At 42.0% G+C, this 13,757-nt stretch overlaps 1 protein-coding gene and 1 long non-coding RNA gene across 14 annotated transcripts in view; one reads left to right on the forward strand and one right to left on the reverse strand.

Annotated features, from left to right (window-relative positions):
- The window catches only part of APBB2 (amyloid beta precursor protein binding family B member 2), a 368,905-nt gene that overhangs the window by 49,339 nt on the left and 305,809 nt on the right, over positions 1–13,757 (forward strand). Inside the window, exon 1 of one of the 12 annotated variants that reach the window (XM_059162848.1) lies at positions 1,005–1,037. The exons of the other annotated variants lie outside the window; for them this stretch is intronic. The gene's annotated coding sequence lies outside the window, so the exon portion shown is untranslated. Of the gene's footprint in view, positions 1–1,004; positions 1,038–13,757 lie in introns of those variants that run through there. 12 annotated transcript variants of the gene reach the window in all.
- Positions 8,684–13,757, reverse strand: part of LOC131824664 (uncharacterized) — a 35,923-nt gene continuing 30,849 nt past the window's right edge. For both annotated transcript variants that reach the window (XR_009350923.1, XR_009350924.1), the window contains 2 exons: positions 9,355–9,497; positions 8,684–8,933 (listed from right to left, as the gene is read on the reverse strand). This is a non-coding gene — a long non-coding RNA (uncharacterized LOC131824664). The remainder of the gene's footprint in view (positions 8,934–9,354; positions 9,498–13,757) is intronic.

Below are 13,757 nucleotides of genomic sequence, written 5' to 3' on the forward strand. Positions count from 1 at the left end.
CTTCCCTTGTGCCCTGTGTCACTGTGTTAGCAATTTTGAGCTCTAGACTACTGATTATAATTTGTGTGCACATCCAATATGGTTGTGAATCAGAGATTGAATTTGCGACTTAAACGCGTGCTTACATTTTATCCCTAAATAAATATAAAACCCTTTAGGACTTATCTTTTCTTTACCATGAATTTTCTTCCTCCTGCAAGCCTTGTTGCCGAAACATTACAGAATGTTTTATATTTGATGTGGCTTTTAGTCCCTGGCTATGAAAGTATGTTACTTGACGTACTGGAGAAATAGTATTTTTTCTTCAATAAAATCCTTTCCTTTCTCTCAAAGCTGCAGATCAGCTTTTCTTATCTTCTGCTCTTTCTGCCTTCAGTCCCCCCCCCCCCCCCCCCGTGTTCAGTTGACAGACCACGCTATTCTTTTCTCTTTGGTCATCACCATTAGCCCTGTTCGGGGCCCCGCTAACTGGATTATTGAAATCCAGACTGAATTCCCCACCTTTAATACATTCTCAGTGCTGTTGCTAGTGTTCTGTAATGCAGGTGGAATGCTCCTCTGCTATTCAAACATACTTGATGATTCTCGGACCCCCAGCATATATCCAGGATCTTTTATTACCAAACTCTTTTCCCATGAGATGTTTTCCCCGCCAGCACTGCTGTGAATTTAAAATATGTCAGAGACATTCCCACCTTGCTAATGTTGCCCGAACTACCTCTATGTCCTGTTGCCCTTTGCTTTGTATGGGCCCAAATCAGAATTTTTTAAAGTCTAGGTTAGGTCCCACCTCATCCTTGAAATTCTTTTGGAGCCTTCTCAGGTAGTTCTCAGCTGACGTTTATCACTCTTGTTGGATTGTGTGTCTTCCCCGAGATAAGGATCATGGCTTATTCTCCTTGGTATGCCATCAGCTTTGCCCTATTGACATTCCAAAGGTAGTTGTTGGATTGAATCAACAATTAAGTGGAATTTATTCTTTTAAAACAGAAGGAAGGAGGGAGGAAAAGAGAGGGACAGAGAGGGAGCACACATGGGTGAGTCCAAGCATATTTCCCTTTATGTCCGGTACAGGGCAGAGCACTGTGGGGAGATCAAAAGAAAACTCTGCAAAATCCAGACTGTGGGAGACCCTAGAGGGCAATTGGCCTGGTTTCTTCAGTGACTACATTGTTAGGAAACAGATAGAGATGGGTAGAGGACCTAGAGATTAAGAAATGCATCACTCAGTTGCAATGTGTAGACTTTATATGGATTCTGATTCGAACAAACTGTAAAGGATACAGGATAACTCGGGAAATGTGAGCACTGATTGATTGGATAACTGATGTTAAGAAATTATGATTCATTTTGATAGGTGTGATAAAGTTAATGTGTTTATGCTTTAAAATATCCTTATTTTTAAGAGGTCCGTACTGAAATATCTGCGGTGAAAGGCTGTGAGGTCTGGGATTTGCCTCCAAACAGCCTGGTGTTGGGTGTGGTGGTGGAGGGGTTGGGACGGAGGTGGGTATGGAGGTAAAACAAGACTGGTTCTGAGTTGGTAATTGTTGAAGCTGGTGGTTGGCTGTGTGGAGATTCATTCATTCTTTCCACTTTTAAGTTAAAAAATGTTTTTAAATCGATGTGTTGTTGATATTTTAAGCTTTTTCTTTTTTTTTAAATTGAAGTATAGTTGACACTTTCTACTTTTTTATGTGTTTGAAAGTTTCTTTGATAAATGGTATAGAATTCAATAAGGGCTAAGACATGGGTCTTGGTTTCAAAGAGTTGAAAGAACATGAAACTGGGATCTGGGACGCTCAGATTCTAGCCCTGGTCCTCCAGTGACCTGAATGACCTGGAGTCGCCCATTTAACATTTCTGGGTTCCACAGACTCTCCCAAGTAAATGGGTTTATGGATGGTATCCTCCTTGTCAGTGGCTGGAATGCCAGTGGACCTGAAATGCTACACTTTGAAAGAAATTTTGTGGATGTGCTCGCTGGGAGAAAGATTCTAGAATCAAGGAGTAATGTCCATGAAGAGCTTGGTTTCACTCAAGCTGTGTGTTTGTCAGGTCCTGGTTCCAAACCAGTCACCTGCTTTCCCCTCGGGAAACTGGCAGCATTCTGTAATGCAGGTTGTAACTCTGTAATACAGCATTCTGTAATACAGTTGAGAGGATTTCAGCCACAGAGCAAAGAGATGTTGTATAATTAGCTGGGTTTTCTTACTCCTGAGTTATTTCTGTGTGCCTAGTGATGAAGACCTCAGGCTCTGGAGGCCAGGTTCAAATCCCAGCTTAACTACAGGCTTTGTCACCTGGACTGGTTACTTCACCTGCTTGCCTGAGAGGGTTGTGATGAGGATTAAATCAGCCAGTACATACCTGGCACATAGTAATGGCTCAATAAATGGTAGATATCATTTTTTACCAGGTCCTTTAATCTTGTTTGGATTTTGGATTACCAGTTCTTACAGACTTTTTGAAGCTCAAACGCATTTGTCATTTTCAGTTTCTTCCTTCCTCTCTCCCTCTCTTCAGGTTAGAAGCACATTGGAGAGCCCACCGTAGTCCGTGGCAGGCAAGAGGGACACCAAGGAAATCTGGGAAGGGAGTTAGTGACCGGAATTTGCCTCTTGGAGATCACCTGGTCTACTGTTCACTTGCATGCTGGTGTCGTGGTTGCCGAGGGGTTTGCCTGAGGTGGCTTAGTCCAGGGCATTGGTGGGACCACATTTGGAATCCCGTCTTCGGACTGCTGGTTCTTTCTGCGGCCATGTGCAGCTTCCCGAAGTCTCCTTTGGCCTCCTCATTGCTGACTGGGATGCAGTGTGGAGAGAAGAATTCTCTGTGTGCTCTATCTGGTATTAAGAAAAATTATCCCCTCTGTTGAGAAGGAATGGCTCGTAATTCTGTAGCATTTGCAGGGAGGGGAAATGGAAGGAAATGTGGTGTTCCTCATACTCTGACTAATCACTTAGGCAGCAGGGCTCCCGTCATTTCCTTTCTGTGGCTTGGTGACTTCTGCCCTTGTCCTTCCTGTCCAGGAAGGCAGCACCTGTGAGCCTTGTCTCCTGCCTATCCTGCCTCCCCCCAACCCCTCTTCCTTACAACTAGTTTGCCTTGGGCCCTGATTCTTAGGCTTATAGTTGTCTGAATCACTTTCCTGTTTCTCATCCTTAATGTTTCCCAGTAAATAGCATTGTTTCTCCTTAGGCCTGTTGTTTTTCTCAGTGTTATTTCTTGATTGCCTTCATTTTCTGTGGATGCTTCTATTTATTTTCTATTCATTAAGCTGAAAATAGGTTTATAAACTTCTCTTGTTTACTCCAGGGGTGAGATTCCAATTTATAGATTATCTGCTCCCTCTGCTTTTTCTGCAGCTTCGAGGCACTTGGTGGCTCATGCAAATTCCCTAATAAGGCGGAAAGTAATATCTTTATAAGACTTGACAGATTGCATAGTGATCTTATAGACAAAATAAGGTACTAGACTCAAGAGTTGAAAAGGCTTGATTTTTAGCCTGGGTTTTAATTTCCTTTTACAAACCAACTGTTTGGATAATTTTTTTTTTTTTTTAACCTCCTCCTACTTCAGTTTTCTCATCTGAAAAATGGGAATCTCTAGGGATTGTTGGAAGGTGATGTATTCTCAGCATTGGTTAAGTTCAGTAAGTTCTAGCTCATGTTATGTGGATATTGTGATCCTATTTGAGCTTCATGGTAGCTTTTTTGAGGTATATGGGACGATGTCCCCCATTTTTATCCATTTCCCGTGATTCCTCTATTTCTTTGCTTTTGCCTATGAAGGAAAAAGAGATTTAAAGTGAACACCTTTCAGTTGTACCTACGTAGCTTTAAGACTTGGTAAATTTGAGATTTGCCTTAAAATCTTCTCCTGGAAGAAGAGGCCAGGATCCAGATCCTTCCTTGATCTTTAAGTTCATCTTATTCCTGGTTCAGTAGGACCTGACAAGAGTTGGGGTGGGGTGGGGGGCGTGTGTGTTGGGATGTACCTGAAGCTCCTTCTCCAGTCCCATTTCATTGTCCTTGATTTAGAACCGTGTCCGGGCTTCCCGAGTGCAGCTGATAGGCCGGCTGGCGTGGTGGTGTAGCGGTCTGACCCACTCAGGCTTGAAACTCGGCTCTGCTATAGAAGCTCCCCGCTCCTTGATTTCTTTCTTTGTACAGTGAGGGCCACAAGGTGATCTTGAGGAAGGGACCATACATTAAGGCCAGCCATGCTATAGATGCTTAACCCACATTGGTCCCTTTTCTAGCTGAAAATATATTTCTGATCATGCAATGGGAAACTCTGGCTAAAGAAATTTCGAACGGCAGCCAGTGGGTTCCAGGGACATTTCGGTAGGCAGTACTACCCTTGGAACCCCCCTAAAACCACTCCCCCACCCCTCTGCCAAGGAAGGCTGGGTTTGGAGAGTTGGAACTTGCTTTCAGCCAACGTTTCTCACCGCCAGGTGGGCATTCTAGCGACATTGCTTTATCAGAATACACGTTCTGGGCTCCAAACCAGACCCGCTGCCCGGACACGCACCTTCTGGACGAGCTTTCCAGGTGCTCCGGTTGCCACCCTGGCTTAGAGCCACTGCTATAGGCAAACCAGAATGACTTTCGAATGTATCTAAAATACAATTCAATTTAGAGAACTTGAGTTGGGTGTAGCTTTCTGAAGAAACACAGCCGTCCTTTTCTGAGAAGAGAGTGTACTCTTGGCCTTGGTCATGGGGGAGGGGGTAGTGCTTTCATAGTAATGACAATAGCTAAGGCAGGTGCTTTACATGCGTTAACCCATTCCGTTCTTGCTGCAGCCCTGTGAGTTAGGGCTGTCCTTATGCCCCTTTGGCATGACTTGGCCAAAGTGACACAGCTAGGCTGGGATAGAGCTCGGTATTGAACCCAGGCAGCGTGGCTCTGGAGTCAGTGGCCTTGTCCCTCATGTTCTTCCTCTCCCTCAATCACAGATAGGACTGCTGTGGAAGAGGGCTTTGGAACATGCAACTGTTACCCAAGGGCTGGTGAAGTTTGGTTAGAACCCATAGCTTCTTCACCGACTTGTTTCTTGGCATGTCCTGGCGGGGTCCCGATTTCTGGAGGAATCCTGCATCAGAGGTGCTGTGGGCGCGGTGGGTAGAGCCCACTGACAGCCCCGCCTCTCCTGTCTACACCCTCCACCATCTCCCTTCTTAGTCAAGTGTTTGGGATCAGCTTGTTCTACGAGTGACAATCTGGAAGTCACTTCTTTGGCTTCTTTTACGGTAGCAAAAACAATAGAATAATTGCTTATTGAAGGTCCCTTTGCGAGAGCCTGTGGACAGTGACTTTCCTTTCCTCTGTCCTTGCGAGACAAGAAAACCCAGTTCCCCAGGGTCTGGTGTTGAATGGTCGTTTGAGGAGTGGGTTCATGTGGGAGCATCTTCGCAGCCGGGAGCAGAGTACAAATCGCCTGCAGAAGACTTGCTTTAGACTCACCTGCCCAGACAAAAAATTGTGGGGCCCTTGTACAAGGGATGCCAGTGCGAAGTAACGGTCAGCCAGTAATTTGCTGTGTGCCGGGCACTGGGCTAGATCCCTTAGGACACCCACCTTGTCCCCGATTCTCACTCCACCCAGAAGGTAGAGGGTACAGTTCCCATTTTATGGAGGAGGAAACGAACTCCGAAAGTTAGATGATGAGTCTCAGGGTCACACAGCTAAGTGAGGCAGTCAGAATTTGAACCCGTTTCTCCCAGGGTCCCAAGCCTGTGAACTTTCTGCAATGCTTCACCCCCACGTCTGTGAAAGAAGACGGTGCATTCAGCCTCACAGCAGACATTAGTTTGTAAATAAAAGTTTTCTTTCTTGGTTTGACATCAGGGTTTTCTTTTGACTGTAAGAAATAAAATAAACATGGTTAAATGTTGTCCTGAAGTAAAGGATGTAAAAAGGACTGAATGAATGATTGAATGAATGAATGAGTGAGTGAGTGAGCTGGGCTGGTGGTGGGTGTGTGGAGCTCGGGGGACCCTGTCCCCTGGATACTCAGGAACTCTGATCATCTTTTTTTTTTTTTTTTTTTTTTTTAAGATTTTATTTATTTATTTGACAGAGAGAGATCACAAGTAGACAGAGAGGCAGGCAGAGAGAGAGAGGGAAGCAGGCTCCCTGCTGAGCAGAGAGCCCGATGCGGGACTCGATCCCAGGACCCTGAGATCATGACCTGAGCTGAAGGCAGCGGCTTAACCCACTGAGCCACCCAGGCGCCCTGATCATCTTCTTTTAAACAAGTCTGTTGGGCTTCCCCCAGTTAAAAAATGATATAAAATCAGTTAAAAATGAATTGGGGAGGGTATGTGCTATGGTGAGCACTGTGAATTTTGTAAGACTGATGAATCACAGACCTGTACCCCTGAAACAAATAGTGTACTACATGTTAATTAAAAAAACAAAAAATTAAATTAAATTAAAAAATATATAATATCTGCACCTTGAAGTAGCAACTTGCATTTTTAGCCACATTTAAATCCTGACTTCTTTACTCTTGATTTCTTTCCCTTCAATTAATTGAAGGGGATATTAACTGTTAATTAACTGTTAATTAATTGTTAGTTAATTAACTGTTCCCCCACCTTCTTTTTTCCCAACTATCCTTTCCAGCAGAAGGTTTTGCTTGCCAGGATTATTTGGTTAAAAATGGATAACATATGTAATTTTAAAAGTTCAGATTTCGGGGCGCTTGGGTGGCTCAGTGGGTTGAACCTCTGCCTTTGGCTGAGGTTATGAGCCCAGGGTTCTGGGGTCGGGCCCCTACTTTCCCGTCTCTCTCTGCCTGCTTCTCTGCCTGCTTGTGTTCTCTCTCTCTCTCTCTGTTCAATAAATAAAATCTTAAAAAAAGTTCAGATTTCTTTGAAAAAATATGAAAAGAATAAAGGTATATCCATCCACTTATGAACTACAAATATTAGGATGAGCTTACCAACAAATGTTGTTATTATAATACTTAACATTCCATTTTCAATTCAGACATTATAGATGCCCTGAGGAAACAGACACAGGGGGAAAATAAGATGTGATCCTATTAATTATGATTTCACTTCTGTGGTTAAAGAGACTTCCAGCTAGAGCCAGCATTGCTTCTTAATTAAATATTTCGCGAGGGCCTTGCAATCTGCTAAACGCCATACTGGCCTTTGATTTCACCTGTTTGTTAGGTGAGAACACCATTTCTGCTCTGAGTTGTTTTTAAAAATTCTCTGCAGCGGCTCTCAGCATAATTTATTAGGTCAGAGTTTAGGAATGTTATTCCATGAAAGCCACTTTTCCACGTGCTTGAAAGGTAACAGCACGTCTGTCTGTGTGTGTGTGCGTACCGTGTCTTTCGGGTTTTCTCTTACTCTACTACTCTCTCCTCTTTCATTTCCTTGCCTTTCTTTCTTGATAAGGTAACAATACTGAAATTAACTTAAATTGTATAGATCCACGTTTCCCGTCAAATGGCCTGCAGACCACCAGCATTATCATCACTCGTGCTTGTTAAAAATGTATAGTCTTGCTGTCAGGTGAGCGACTGTCTCTCAATTTTGGCTCAGGTTGTGATCTTAGTGTTGTGAGACAGCCTTGAGCAGGGCTCTGCGTTCAGTGTGGAGTCCACTTAAGACTCTCTCTCTCCCCCCTCCCTCTGCCCCTCACCCCCAAATAAATAAATAAATTCTTCAAAGAAAATGTATATATATATATTTTTTAAAGATTTTATTTATTTATTTGACAGAGAGAAATCACAAGTAGATGGAGAGGCAGGCAGAGAGAGAGAGAGGGAAGCAGGCTCCCTGCTGAACAGAGAGCCCGATGTGGGACTTGATCCCAGGACCCTGAGATCATGACCTGAGCCAAAGGCAGCGGCTTAACCCACTGAGCCACCCAGGCGCCCCCAAAGAAAATGTATATTCTAGCAACACCATGGATGAGCCTAGAAGGTGCTAGGCTAAGTGGATTAAGTCAGAGAAAGACAAATACCATATGATTTCACTTGTATGTGGAATCTAAAAATCAAAACAAATAAATAAACAAACAAAAAGCAGAAGCAGACTCCAAAATACAAAGAACAAACAGAAGGTTCCCAGAGGGGAGGGGGCGGTGGGAGAATGGGCAAAATGGTGAAGGGGTGGGAAATATAGGCTTCCAGTTATGGAATGAATAAGTCACAGGGATAAAAGGCATAGCTTAGGGAATACAGTCAGTGTTGTTGTAAGAATGTTGTGTGGTGACAGATGGTAGCCACATTCGTGGTGAGCAGAGCATGGAGTACAGAGCTCCCCAATCACTGCGTTGTACACATGAAACTAAGGTAACATTGTGTGTTAACTATAATTCAGTTAAAAAATGCATATTCTTGTGCCCCGACCTAGATCTGAATGTGAGAGCTACTGAATTAGAGTTACATGTAGTCACGGTGTTGTTTTAAAATTCTCAGTAAAATGTTCTATTTCTCTCTTAGGCAATCTCATTTTCTCCTAGAGTAAATGTGCTCTGATTAAAAAACAAAGATGAAAACATTAAAAAAAAAACAAAACACTTCCAAAAAGACTCCTGGAATGAGGTTTCAGAATTTGAGAAACTTTCTTTTCCTGAAACTCAAGTTGTTTCTTCATATACCGTGGATATCCTCAAGTTACTATTATTAGCAAACGGCCCAATTCTTTGGATTGTTAAAAACAACAAAAGTTTAATGATGACCAAAGTCATAAAATTGAAGTCCTAGTTCAAGCTACTTGTGGTTTCAAATGAGTCAGAGGAGTTACAGAGTTGGACTGGGTGGGCGAGACTGGGTCCAACCAGATTCTGGGCTGTGCCCATCAGAGCCTTTTCAACATTCTGGGCCCCAGCGTTCTCTATCCGGTAACAGATGGCCTGGGTATGCCGTGACTTCCCTTCTGGTTCTGATGGAGTCGGACCCTGTAGGAGGAGAAATAGAAGATGTTGACACATAGGCCAGTCTGTTGAAGAGAAAGTTTTATCTTGGTGGGAAGGACTTTTAAAAATGAAATACATGGGGACGCCTGGGTGGCTCAGTGGGTTAAGCCGCTGCCTTCGGCTCAGGTCATGATCTCAGGGTCCTGGGATCGAGTCCCGCATCGGGCTCTCTGCTCAGCAGGGAGCCTGCTTCCCTCTCTCTCTCTGCCTGCCTCTCCATTTACTTGTGATTTCTCTCTGTCAAATAAATAAATAAAACCTTTAAAAAAAATAAATAAAAATGAAATACATGAAGGTTGAGGGAACTAGAGCCCATCAGCCCATACAGAATAAGAGTACTGAAGTGAAAAAGAAATGATTGGGAATTTCTTGTACTCATTCAGAACAACAATGCTGTACTCACCTAAATTCCCGGTCATTGAACCATAATCAGGAAATGGACTTCCTTAAGGCGAGGACCGTCGTTTGTTTGACACATTTCATTCGCTGTTGCCAGTACATTTGTGCCATTTTATGGATTCCAGTAGAAGCGGGTGATTGTAGAACCTGGGGAGAGTGTTTGTCTTAAATCCTAAGAACTGCCACTATTAGAGGAAAGAAACAAAGCCTCCTGCCTTAAAAGATTCATTCGTTTGAAGCTAATTCCAACAGCTGGAGAATTGGGGAGAAATTGGAGTTTAGTAAATGATGTCTTGATTGTGCTGTTGTATTCCATTTTTCTGTATTCATTTATGGAGAGAATGACGACTATCAAAGGTGTCAAGAATATAAAGACCAGCAGTCCTTAAATTTCAATAATTTATGGACCTCTTTATTTACAGGAAAAAATTTCTCACAAATCCCCAGTACTGACATAAATATTCTTATTGTGAAGTAGTTGAAATAGACTCGAACATAAAAGTAGGTATAAACTCCTTACGCTTCAGCTCTTACATAACTATAAAACAATGACAATTTTATAGAGTAAATTTAAGCACAACTACAAAGCCAGTAAAATGCAAATTAACATTAATTTATTGTGACAGATAATTTTGTTTGGCTAAAATTAAACCTCCCCTTGGAAATGTGACTATAGTTCTGATGCCAAAGTTCTAGTTCTTTTGCGATCTGTATGAAACTCAGTTCTCCTTCCGCTTCCCTGTGTTCGAAGCTTCCTTCACATAAAGCACCATCTTTTGGCAGGAATGTGATTTGGGTTTTAATTTAGTTTCATTTATTTTTTTACTTGTCGTTTGATGATTAAAATTATACTACTAGGTGCCATGCCAATCAGAAAGATAAAATGCAAGCTCATTTTTGATCATGCAAGATTTGGAGCTTGGTAACTATTTGTGCATGGGACAGTGGAGGGAAAAGAGGGGTCATTGGTACCTGCCATATTGGGTTTCAGATTTGGATGAGCGTGAATGGTGCCATTGAGCAAAATGTAGAACAAAGGACAAAAAGTAGGTTTAGAGGGAAGATCAGTAGTAGGGGACTTAGGTTTCCAGCAGTATAGTAGTTTTGCATACTCTAGCACACTTCCCCATTGTTATCTGGATTAAAGTATTTTTTTAATATACTTATGGGCTCCCAGAAGCTAAGACATTTCCAAAATCTCCTACCTCAATTAGATCAACCACCAAAGGGAAAATTCAACCCAAGCTGAGGGCTTTGTGTATAAACAACCACAAAAGATAGGTGGCCACAGAGGCAAATGCTGTTATCACAACTGTGGTTGGAGACTAAGCCTTTGGTGTGTGGCAAGGTGGAGCAGCCTGCATTCCACCAGGACCTAGGAAAAAACCTAAGGTGACTGGGGTAGGTTGTGCCTATTGGCTTTTGGCAGAAGCAAATGCAGTTCCTTTCTGGAGGAAGGCATCCCTTCTTTGGACCTTAGGATTCTCCTCAGATCAACCAAACATGAGTTCAGAATAAAACATCTCTAGTTCTTCTAGAAAACAAACCACCAAGAGTGAGAGTCACCAGAAATAAACAAAAATACCAATACATTTAGAACCCTGATAACTTTAGGGGCACCTGGGTGGCTCAGTGGGTTAAAGCCTCTGCTTTCGGCTCAGGTCATGATCCCAGGGTTCTGGGATCGAGCCCCGCATCGGGCTCTCTGCTTAGCAGGGAGCCTGCTTCCTCCTCTCTCTCTGCCTACTTGTGATCTCTGTCTGTCAAATAAATAATAAACAGAATCTTAAAAAAAAAAAAAAGAACCCTGATAACTTTAGATACTAAAATTATGATATAGAATATAAAATAATAATGTTGGAAATGTTTTAAGAAATAGAATAGTTAATCACAAATCACGAGATAAAAATTAACCAGGGATATTATGTAGCCATAAAAAGAAGGAAATGTTGCCATTTGTGACCTCTTGGATGGGCCATGAGGGCTTTATGTTAAGTGAAAGAAATCAGAGAAAGACAAATATTGTATGTTCTCTCTTATATGTGGAACTAAAAAACCCCAAATTCATAGAAACAGAGAACAGATTGGTGATTGCTAGAGGAGAGGGGTGGGGGAAATGGGGAAGGTGGTCAAGGTACAGACTTCTAGTTATAAATAAATTCTGGGATATGATACATAGCATGGTGACTAGAGTTCACAATACTGTTTTTTTATATTTGAAGGTTGCTAAGAGAATAGATCTTAGAAGTTCTCATTGAGGAGTTACCTGGGTGGCTCAATCGGTTCAGTGTCTGCCTTCTGCCTTAGGTTTAGGTCATGATCCCAGAGTCCTGGAATCAAGCCCCACATCTGGCTCCCTGCTCAGCGGGGAGTTTGCTTCTCCCTCAGCCCCTCCCCTTCTCTTTCATGTGTGCCCCCCCCAAATAAATGAAATATTAAAAAAAATAGTTATCAGAAGAAAAAAATTGGTAGTTCTGTGAGGTGATCGATGTTAATAAAACTTACTTTAGTAATCATTTTGCAATATATATAAATATCGAATCATTATGTTGTACCTTAAACACCTTAAACTGATAACAGTGTTATATGTCAATTATATCTCAATAAAATGGGGGGAGGAGGGGGAAAAGTGTATATAAAAGCAGTATAAATTTAGGTGTTTTTGTTGTTACTGAAAAGAAAATTGACCAGGGAGATTTGGAAAAATATAAACAAACAAAAACACCACCTAAGGAAAAAATTGTAACTGTTGAAATAATAATTTGGTAATTAGAAATAATTTGGTAATTTGAAGATCTGGTGTATAACATCCAGAGAGGGTTTATGAAGGACATAAATGACCAGTGTTCCTTAAATTCAAGTAATTAATGGACAGATAAGGGAAGTACAACATAACCTAATTAGGATAAATAAAAAGAAATCCATGTCTACGTATAGGAAAACTTAAATACACCAAAATAATAAAGATGATCTTAAGAATACCCAAAAAGAAAAGGCTGATTGTTCATCAAGGGAATAATACACTGACTTCTCAACATAAAAGAAAATACTCCTGATTGTATATCAGCAAAACTGCCATTCAAGAAAAAGGCAGAATAGACTTTCCAAAAACCTAAAACTTGTCACAGCAGACCTTTATTAAGAAGCTTCTAAAACTTCAGGAAGAAGAAAGTGGTTCTAGGAGAAAGAGCTGAGATGCAAAAAGGAGTGATAAATTGATAAACATATAGATTAAAATTAAAATTAAAGTTTTTTGAATTTTTTTAAATTTAAAAATAAAAAATGAAAAGTGTCCTCAGTCATACTAGCCGCATTTCAGTGCACATGTGGCTAGAGGCTACTATTGTATTGAGTAACAATTCCATCATTGAAGAAAATTCTGGTGAACAGCACTGTTGTAGAACAATGGAAGGGAAATACATTAAGATAATCTTTGCTGTTCATTTTAAGATGCCATTGTTTGTAAGAGCCACCATTATACTATGTGTAAAAAATTTTAAGGAAAACATTGCCCGACCAATTTTTTACGAGTTTATTTTTAAGCAATCTCTAACACCCATGGTGGGGCTTAAACTTAACCACCCTGAGATCAAGAGTTGCATGCTCCACGGACTGAGCTAGTCAGGCATCTACCCCTATTGCCAGAATTTTTCAAGATGCCCTTTTTAGAAGACACATCTCAATATTACCTATGTGAACATGTGAAGAAATGTGCCTCTTAGGCTGGTGGCCATTTGGGGTTAGAATATTAATGGCCTGGGTGTCCAGGAGTGGTGATTCATGTAGGCTGGGCATAGAGCAGTCAAGGGAAGGGTCTGGCCTGGAGACAAAGCATGGTGTGTACTTGACCTACCGTACGTCTCAATGAGTGTTTGATGAGTGACTGGGGGATGTACTGCGTGGGTATATGGAAGTCATCAGAGTACCCTGTAGCTGGGCCTGGCAATGTGGTTGAAGTCACCAAAAGATATGTATGAAGTCTGAGGAGAATCAGAATGAAGCCTTCGTGAACATCGTTGGTATTCTAGTGGTCATGCAAAAGGGAGCCTCAGGAGGAGCCTGAGGAAGAGCCTTGAGAGAGGTGAGGAAGAACCGGGAAGACTTGGGGCCACCTGAGAATAAGGGTGCGGAGGTGAGATGTTCAAAGACCCTGACAAGATAAGACTTAATGTATTCCTGAAGTAAGTGTCAGCCTGCTCTGTGTGATAGGGGAAGCATTGACAATCACCAAGGCATTAATAATTATTTCTGCCAGGGCATCCAAGGAGACTTCCAGAAGGAGGTCGTATCAGGGCTGGGCTTCAGAGGACGAACGCTTGGCACCTCTGAGTGGGAGGGCAGGGCAGTCTGGGCAGATGCAGTAACGCAAACAAAATCTTGAAGTTGTGAGAAGGTGTTGTGTGAAGG

The sequence above is a fragment of the Mustela lutreola genome, chromosome 1 (genome assembly GCF_030435805.1).
Source record: "Mustela lutreola isolate mMusLut2 chromosome 1, mMusLut2.pri, whole genome shotgun sequence".
Lineage (NCBI taxonomy): Eukaryota > Metazoa > Chordata > Mammalia > Carnivora > Mustelidae > Mustela > Mustela lutreola.